Here is a 7,489-nt window from a genome sequence, read left to right as displayed (position 1 = left end):
AGTCTCTCATCAAAGTACTAACCAGACCTAAACCTGCTAAGATTCAGAGATCGGGCATTGAATCTTTTTTTTTTTTTTTAATGAAAGATTATTATATAATTCGTGAAATTTTCCAAAAAGATTAAAGCACCTGGTATTCCCAGGCAGTCTCCCATCCATGTACTAACCAGGCCCAAACCTGCTAATATTCAGAGATCGGGCATTGACTCTATTTTTTGGCAAAATTATTATATACTAAGTGAAAAATGTCCAAAAAGCTTACAGCACCTGGTATTCAATCAATCAATCAATCACCTTTATTTATATAGTGCTTTAAACAAAATACATTGCGTCAAAGCACTGAACAACATTCATTAGGAAAACAGTGTCTCAATAATGCAAAATTATAATTAAAGGCAGTATATTCCCAGGCAGTCTCCCATCCATGTACTAAACAGGCCCAAACCTGCTAATATTCAGAGATCAGGCACTGACTCTATTTTTTGGCAAAATTATTATATACTAAGTGAAAAATGTCCAAAAAGCTTACAGCACCTGGAATTCCCAGGCGGTCTCCCATCCAAGTACTAACCAGGCCCAAACCTGCTTAGCTTCCGAGATCAGACAAGATCGGACATAGCCAGGTTGGTATGGCCGTAAGCGAAGTCTGCTGCAAAGAGAGGGCTATTTAAAGACCAGCCAATCTTATCGCCAGTACATTATATAAGTAGGAAAGAAAACCCAAAAGCTTAAAGCACCTGGTATTCCTAGGCAGTCTCTCATAAAAGTACTAACCAGACCTAAACCTGCTAAGATTCAGAGATCGGGCATTGACTCTATTTTTTGGCAAAATTATTAAAAACTAAGAGAAAAATGTCCAAAAAGCTTACAGCACCTGGTATTCCCAGGCGGTCTCCCATCCAAGTACTAACCAGGCCCAAACCTGCTTAGCTTCAGAGATCAGACGAGATCAGGCATAGCCAGGTTGGTATGGCCGTAAGCGAAGACTGCTGCAAAGAGAGGGCTATTTAAAGACCAGCCAATCTAATCGCCAGTACATTATATAAGTAGGAAAGAAAACCCAAAAGCTAAAAGCACCTGGTATTCCTAGGCAGTCTCTCATCAAAGTACTAACCAGACCTAAACCTGCTAAGATTCAGAGATCGGGCATTGAATCTTTTTTTTTTTTTTTAATGAAAGATTATTATATAATTCGTGAAATTTTCCAAAAAGATTAAAGCACCTGGTATTCCCAGGCAGTCTCCCATCCATGTACTAACCAGGCCCAAACCTGCTAATATTCAGAGATCGGGCATTGACTCTATTTTTTGGCAAAATTATTATATACTAAGTGAAAAATGTCCAAAAAGCTTACAGCACCTGGTATACCCAGGCGGGCTCCCATCCAAGTACTAACCAGGCCCAAACCTGCTTAGCTTCCGAGATCAGATGAGATCGGGCATAGCCAGGTTGGTATGGCCGTAAGCGAAGTCTGCTGCAAAGAGAGGGCTATTTAAAGAACAGCCAATCTTATCGCCAGTACATTATATAAGTAGGAAAGAAAACCCAAAAGCTTAAAGCACCTGGTATTCCTAGGCAGTCTCTCATAAAAGTACTAACCAGACCTAAACCTGCTAAGATTCAGAGATCGGGCATTGACTCTATTTTTTGGCAAAATTATTAAAAACTAAGTGAAAAATGTCCAAAAAGCTTACAGCACCTGGTATTCCCAGGCGGTCTCCCATCCAAGTACTAACCAGGCCCAAACCTGCTTAGCTTCCGAGATCAGACGAGATCGGACATAGCCAGGTTGGTATGGCCGTAAGCGAAGTCTGCTGCAAAGAGAGGGCTATTTAAAGACCAGCCAATCTTATCGCCAGTACATTATATAAGTAGGAAAGAAAACCCAAAAGCTTAAAGCACCTGGTATTCCTAGGCAGTCTCTCATAAAAGTACTAACCAGACCTAAACCTGCTAAGATTCAGAGATCGGGCATTGACTCTATTTTTTGGCAAAATTATTAAAAACTAAGAGAAAAATGTCCAAAAAGCTTACAGCACCTGGTATTCCCAGGCGGTCTCCCATCCAAGTACTAACCAGGCCCAAACCTGCTTAGCTTCAGAGATCAGACGAGATCAGGCATAGCCAGGTTGGTATGGCCGTAAGCGAAGACTGCTGCAAAGAGAGGGCTATTTAAAGACCAGCCAATCTAATCGCCAGTACATTATATAAGTAGGAAAGAAAACCCAAAAGCTAAAAGCACCTGGTATTCCTAGGCAGTCTCTCATCAAAGTACTAACCAGACCTAAACCTGCTAAGATTCAGAGATCGGGCATTGAATCTTTTTTTTTTTTTTTAATGAAAGATTATTATATAATTCGTGAAATTTTCCAAAAAGATTAAAGCACCTGGTATTCCCAGGCAGTCTCCCATCCATGTACTAACCAGGCCCAAACCTGCTAATATTCAGAGATCGGGCATTGACTCTATTTTTTGGCAAAATTATTAAAAACTAAGTGAAAAATGTCCAAAAAGCTTACAGCACCTGGTATTCCCAGGCGGTCTCCCATCGAAGTACTAACCAGGCCCAAACCTGCTTAGCTTGCGAGATCAGACGAGATCGGACATAGCCAGGTTGGTATGGCCGTAAGCGAAGTCTGCTGCAAAGAGAGGGCTATTTAAAGACCAGCCAATCTTATCGCCAGTACATTATATAAGTAGGAAAGAAAACCCAAAAGCTTAAAGCACCTGGTATTCCTAGGCAGTCTCTCATAAAAGTACTAACCAGACCTAAACCTGCTAAGATTCAGAGATCGGGCATTGACTCTATTTTTTGGCAAAATTATTAAAAACTAAGAGAAAAATGTCCAAAAAGCTTACAGCACCTGGTATTCCCAGGCGGTCTCCCATCCAAGTACTAACCAGGCCCAAACCTGCTTAGCTTCAGAGATCAGACGAGATCAGGCATAGCCAGGTTGGTATGGCCGTAAGCGAAGACTGCTGCAAAGAGAGGGCTATTTAAAGACCAGCCAATCTAATCGCCAGTACATTATATAAGTAGGAAAGAAAACCCAAAAGCTAAAAGCACCTGGTATTCCTAGGCAGTCTCTCATCAAAGTACTAACCAGACCTAAACCTGCTAAGATTCAGAGATCAGGCATTGAATCTTTTTTTTTTTTTAATGAAAGATTATTATATAATTCGTGAAATTTTCCAAAAAGATTAAAGCACCTGGTATTCCCAGGCAGTCTCCCATCCATGTACTAACCAGGCCCAAACCTGCTAATATTCAGAGATCGGGCATTGACTCTATTTTTTGGAAAAATTATTATATACTAAGTGAAAAATGTCCAAAAAGCTTACAGCACCTGGTATTCAATCAATCAATCAGTCACCTTTATTTATATAGTGCTTTAAACAAAATACATTGCGTCAAAGCACTGAACAACATTCATTAGGAAAAAAGTGTCTCAATAATGCAAAATTATAATTAAAGGCAGTATATTCCCAGGCAGTCTCCCATCCATGTACTAAACAGGCCCAAACCTGCTAATATTCAGAGATCAGGCACTGACTCTATTTTTTGGCAAAATTATTATATACTAAGTGAAAAATGTCCAAAAAGCTTACAGCACCTGGAATTCCCAGGCGGTCTCCCATCCAAGTACTAACCAGGCCCAAACCTGCTTAGCTTCCGAGATCAGACAAGATCGGACATAGCCAGGTTGGTATGGCCATAAGCGAAGTCTGCTGCAAAGAGAGGGGTATTTAAAGACCAGCCAATCTTATCGCCAGTACATTATATAAGTAGGAAAGAAAACCCAAAAGCTTAAAGCACCTGGTATTCCTAGGCAGTCTCTCATAAAAGTACTAACCAGACCTAAACCTGCTAAGATTCAGAGATCGGGCATTGACTCTATTTTTTGGCAAAATTATTAAAAACTAAGAGAAAAATGTCCAAAAAGCTTACAGCACCTGGTATTCCCAGGCGGTCTCCCATCCAAGTACTAACCAGGCCCAAACCTGCTTAGCTTCAGAGATCAGACGAGATCAGGCATAGCCAGGTTGGTATGGCCGTAAGCGAAGACTGCTGCAAAGAGAGGGCTATTTAAAGACCAGCCAATCTAATCGCCAGTACATTATATAAGTAGGAAAGAAAACCCAAAAGCTAAAAGCACCTGGTATTCCTAGGCAGTCTCTCATCAAAGTACTAACCAGACCTAAACCTGCTAAGATTCAGAGATCGGGCATTGACTCTATTTTTTGGCAAAATTATTAAAAACTAAGTGAAAAATGTCCAAAAAGCTTACAGCACCTGGTATTCCCAGGCGGTCTCCCATCCAAGTACTAACCAGGCCCAAACCTGCTTAGCTTCCGAGATCAGACGAGATCGGACATAGCCAGGTTGGTATGGCCGTAAGCGAAGTCTGCTGCAAAGAGAGGGCTATTTAAAGACCAGCCAATCTTATCGCCAGTACATTATATAAGTAGGAAAGAAAACCCAAAAGCTTAAAGCACCTGGTATTCCTAGGCAGTCTCTCATAAAAGTACTAACCAGACCTAAACCTGCTAAGATTCAGAGATCGGGCATTGACTCTATGTTTTGGCAAAATTATTAAAAACTAAGAGAAAAATGTCCAAAAAGCTTACAGCACCTGGTATTCCCAGGCGGTCTCCCATCCAAGTACTAACCAGGCCCAAACCTGCTTAGCTTCAGAGATCAGACGAGATCAGGCATAGCCAGGTTGGTATGGCCGTAAGCGAAGACTGCTGCAAAGAGAGGGCAATTTAAAGACCAGCCAATCTAATCGCCAGTACATTATATAAGTAGGAAAGAAAACCCAAAAGCTAAAAGCACCTGGTATTCCTAGGCAGTCTCTCATCAAAGTACTAACCAGACCTAAACCTGCTAAGATTCAGAGATCGGGCATTGAATCTTTTTTTTTTTTTTTAATGAAAGATTATTATATAATTCGTGAAATTTTCCAAAAAGATTAAAGCACCTGGTATTCCCAGGCAGTCTCCCATCCATGTACTAACCAGGCCCAAACCTGCTAATATTCAGAGATCGGGCATTGACTCTATTTTTTGGCAAAATTATTATATACTAAGTGAAAAATGTCCAAAAAGCTTACAGCACCTGGTATTCAATCAATCAATCAATCACCTTTATTTATATAGTGCTTTAAACAAAATACATTGCGTCAAAGCACTGAACAACATTCATTAGGAAAACAGTGTCTCAATAATGCAAAATTATAATTAAAGGCAGTATATTCCCAGGCAGTCTCCCATCCATGTACTAAACAGGCCCAAACCTGCTAATATTCAGAGATCAGGCACTGACTCTATTTTTTGGCAAAATTATTATATACTAAGTGAAAAATGTCCAAAAAGCTTACAGCACCTGGAATTCCCAGGCGGTCTCCCATCCAAGTACTAACCAGGCCCAAACCTGCTTAGCTTCCGAGATCAGACAAGATCGGACATAGCCAGGTTGGTATGGCCGTAAGCGAAGTCTGCTGCAAAGAGAGGGCTATTTAAAGACCAGCCAATCTTATCGCCAGTACATTATATAAGTAGGAAAGAAAACCCAAAAGCTTAAAGCACCTGGTATTCCTAGGCAGTCTCTCATAAAAGTACTAACCAGACCTAAACCTGCTAAGATTCAGAGATCGGGCATTGACTCTATTTTTTGGCAAAATTATTAAAAACTAAGAGAAAAATGTCCAAAAAGCTTACAGCACCTGGTATTCCCAGGCGGTCTCCCATCCAAGTACTAACCAGGCCCAAACCTGCTTAGCTTCAGAGATCAGACGAGATCAGGCATAGCCAGGTTGGTATGGCCGTAAGCGAAGACTGCTGCAAAGAGAGGGCTATTTAAAGACCAGCCAATCTAATCGCCAGTACATTATATAAGTAGGAAAGAAAACCCAAAAGCTAAAAGCACCTGGTATTCCTAGGCAGTCTCTCATCAAAGTACTAACCAGACCTAAACCTGCTAAGATTCAGAGATCGGGCATTGAATCTTTTTTTTTTTTTTTAATGAAAGATTATTATATAATTCGTGAAATTTTCCAAAAAGATTAAAGCACCTGGTATTCCCAGGCAGTCTCCCATCCATGTACTAACCAGGCCCAAACCTGCTAATATTCAGAGATCGGGCATTGACTCTATTTTTTGGCAAAATTATTATATACTAAGTGAAAAATGTCCAAAAAGCTTACAGCACCTGGTATACCCAGGCGGGCTCCCATCCAAGTACTAACCAGGCCCAAACCTGCTTAGCTTCCGAGATCAGATGAGATCGGGCATAGCCAGGTTGGTATGGCCGTAAGCGAAGTCTGCTGCAAAGAGAGGGCTATTTAAAGAACAGCCAATCTTATCGCCAGTACATTATATAAGTAGGAAAGAAAACCCAAAAGCTTAAAGCACCTGGTATTCCTAGGCAGTCTCTCATAAAAGTACTAACCAGACCTAAACCTGCTAAGATTCAGAGATCGGGCATTGACTCTATTTTTTGGCAAAATTATTAAAAACTAAGTGAAAAATGTCCAAAAAGCTTACAGCACCTGGTATTCCCAGGCGGTCTCCCATCCAAGTACTAACCAGGCCCAAACCTGCTTAGCTTCCGAGATCAGACGAGATCGGACATAGCCAGGTTGGTATGGCCGTAAGCGAAGTCTGCTGCAAAGAGAGGGCTATTTAAAGACCAGCCAATCTTATCGCCAGTACATTATATAAGTAGGAAAGAAAACCCAAAAGCTTAAAGCACCTGGTATTCCTAGGCAGTCTCTCATAAAAGTACTAACCAGACCTAAACCTGCTAAGATTCAGAGATCGGGCATTGACTCTATTTTTTGGCAAAATTATTAAAAACTAAGAGAAAAATGTCCAAAAAGCTTACAGCACCTGGTATTCCCAGGCGGTCTCCCATCCAAGTACTAACCAGGCCCAAACCTGCTTAGCTTCAGAGATCAGACGAGATCAGGCATAGCCAGGTTGGTATGGCCGTAAGCGAAGACTGCTGCAAAGAGAGGGCTATTTAAAGACCAGCCAATCTAATCGCCAGTACATTATATAAGTAGGAAAGAAAACCCAAAAGCTAAAAGCACCTGGTATTCCTAGGCAGTCTCTCATCAAAGTACTAACCAGACCTAAACCTGCTAAGATTCAGAGATCGGGCATTGAATCTTTTTTTTTTTTTTTAATGAAAGATTATTATATAATTCGTGAAATTTTCCAAAAAGATTAAAGCACCTGGTATTCCCAGGCAGTCTCCCATCCATGTACTAACCAGGCCCAAACCTGCTAATATTCAGAGATCGGGCATTGACTCTATTTTTTGGCAAAATTATTAAAAACTAAGTGAAAAATGTCCAAAAAGCTTACAGCACCTGGTATTCCCAGGCGGTCTCCCATCGAAGTACTAACCAGGCCCAAACCTGCTTAGCTTGCGAGATCAGACGAGATCGGACATAGCCAGGTTGGTATGGCCGTAAGCGAAGTC

The 7,489-nt window shown here is 41.0% G+C and overlaps 1 protein-coding gene and 17 non-coding genes across 19 annotated transcripts in view; 1 reads left to right on the top strand and 17 right to left on the bottom strand.

Annotated features, from left to right (window-relative positions):
• The window catches only part of LOC127987501 (protein NYNRIN-like), a 363,443-nt gene that overhangs the window by 302,009 nt on the left and 53,945 nt on the right, over positions 1-7,489 (top strand). The gene's annotated exons all lie outside the window — the stretch shown is intronic.
• LOC128003091 (5S ribosomal RNA) lies at positions 523-641 on the bottom strand. Its single transcript, XR_008175824.1, has one exon. It is a non-coding gene; the product is annotated as a 5S ribosomal RNA (ribosomal RNA).
• Positions 863-981, bottom strand: LOC127997702 (5S ribosomal RNA). Its single transcript, XR_008170563.1, has one exon. It is a non-coding gene; the product is annotated as a 5S ribosomal RNA (ribosomal RNA).
• On the bottom strand, positions 1,348-1,466 carry LOC128000929 (5S ribosomal RNA). The gene has a single exon (XR_008173700.1). It is a non-coding gene; the product is annotated as a 5S ribosomal RNA (ribosomal RNA).
• On the bottom strand, positions 1,688-1,806 carry LOC127996702 (5S ribosomal RNA). Its single transcript, XR_008169596.1, has one exon. It is a non-coding gene; the product is annotated as a 5S ribosomal RNA (ribosomal RNA).
• On the bottom strand, positions 2,028-2,146 carry LOC127997701 (5S ribosomal RNA). The gene has a single exon (XR_008170562.1). It is a non-coding gene; the product is annotated as a 5S ribosomal RNA (ribosomal RNA).
• On the bottom strand, positions 2,513-2,631 carry LOC128004376 (5S ribosomal RNA). The gene has a single exon (XR_008177068.1). It is a non-coding gene; the product is annotated as a 5S ribosomal RNA (ribosomal RNA).
• On the bottom strand, positions 2,853-2,971 carry LOC127997700 (5S ribosomal RNA). Its single transcript, XR_008170561.1, has one exon. It is a non-coding gene; the product is annotated as a 5S ribosomal RNA (ribosomal RNA).
• On the bottom strand, positions 3,603-3,721 carry LOC128003820 (5S ribosomal RNA). Its single transcript, XR_008176534.1, has one exon. It is a non-coding gene; the product is annotated as a 5S ribosomal RNA (ribosomal RNA).
• LOC127997699 (5S ribosomal RNA) lies at positions 3,943-4,061 on the bottom strand. The gene has a single exon (XR_008170560.1). It is a non-coding gene; the product is annotated as a 5S ribosomal RNA (ribosomal RNA).
• LOC127996701 (5S ribosomal RNA) lies at positions 4,283-4,401 on the bottom strand. Its single transcript, XR_008169595.1, has one exon. It is a non-coding gene; the product is annotated as a 5S ribosomal RNA (ribosomal RNA).
• On the bottom strand, positions 4,623-4,741 carry LOC127997698 (5S ribosomal RNA). Its single transcript, XR_008170559.1, has one exon. It is a non-coding gene; the product is annotated as a 5S ribosomal RNA (ribosomal RNA).
• Positions 5,375-5,493, bottom strand: LOC128003090 (5S ribosomal RNA). The gene has a single exon (XR_008175823.1). It is a non-coding gene; the product is annotated as a 5S ribosomal RNA (ribosomal RNA).
• LOC127997695 (5S ribosomal RNA) lies at positions 5,715-5,833 on the bottom strand. Its single transcript, XR_008170557.1, has one exon. It is a non-coding gene; the product is annotated as a 5S ribosomal RNA (ribosomal RNA).
• On the bottom strand, positions 6,200-6,318 carry LOC128000928 (5S ribosomal RNA). Its single transcript, XR_008173699.1, has one exon. It is a non-coding gene; the product is annotated as a 5S ribosomal RNA (ribosomal RNA).
• Positions 6,540-6,658, bottom strand: LOC127996699 (5S ribosomal RNA). The gene has a single exon (XR_008169593.1). It is a non-coding gene; the product is annotated as a 5S ribosomal RNA (ribosomal RNA).
• Positions 6,880-6,998, bottom strand: LOC127997694 (5S ribosomal RNA). The gene has a single exon (XR_008170556.1). It is a non-coding gene; the product is annotated as a 5S ribosomal RNA (ribosomal RNA).
• On the bottom strand, positions 7,365-7,483 carry LOC128004374 (5S ribosomal RNA). The gene has a single exon (XR_008177066.1). It is a non-coding gene; the product is annotated as a 5S ribosomal RNA (ribosomal RNA).

This window comes from Carassius gibelio, chromosome B22 (genome assembly GCF_023724105.1).
Source record: "Carassius gibelio isolate Cgi1373 ecotype wild population from Czech Republic chromosome B22, carGib1.2-hapl.c, whole genome shotgun sequence".
NCBI classification, from domain to species: Eukaryota; Metazoa; Chordata; class Actinopteri; order Cypriniformes; family Cyprinidae; genus Carassius; species Carassius gibelio.
This window is presented reverse-complemented; position numbering and strand designations above follow the sequence as displayed.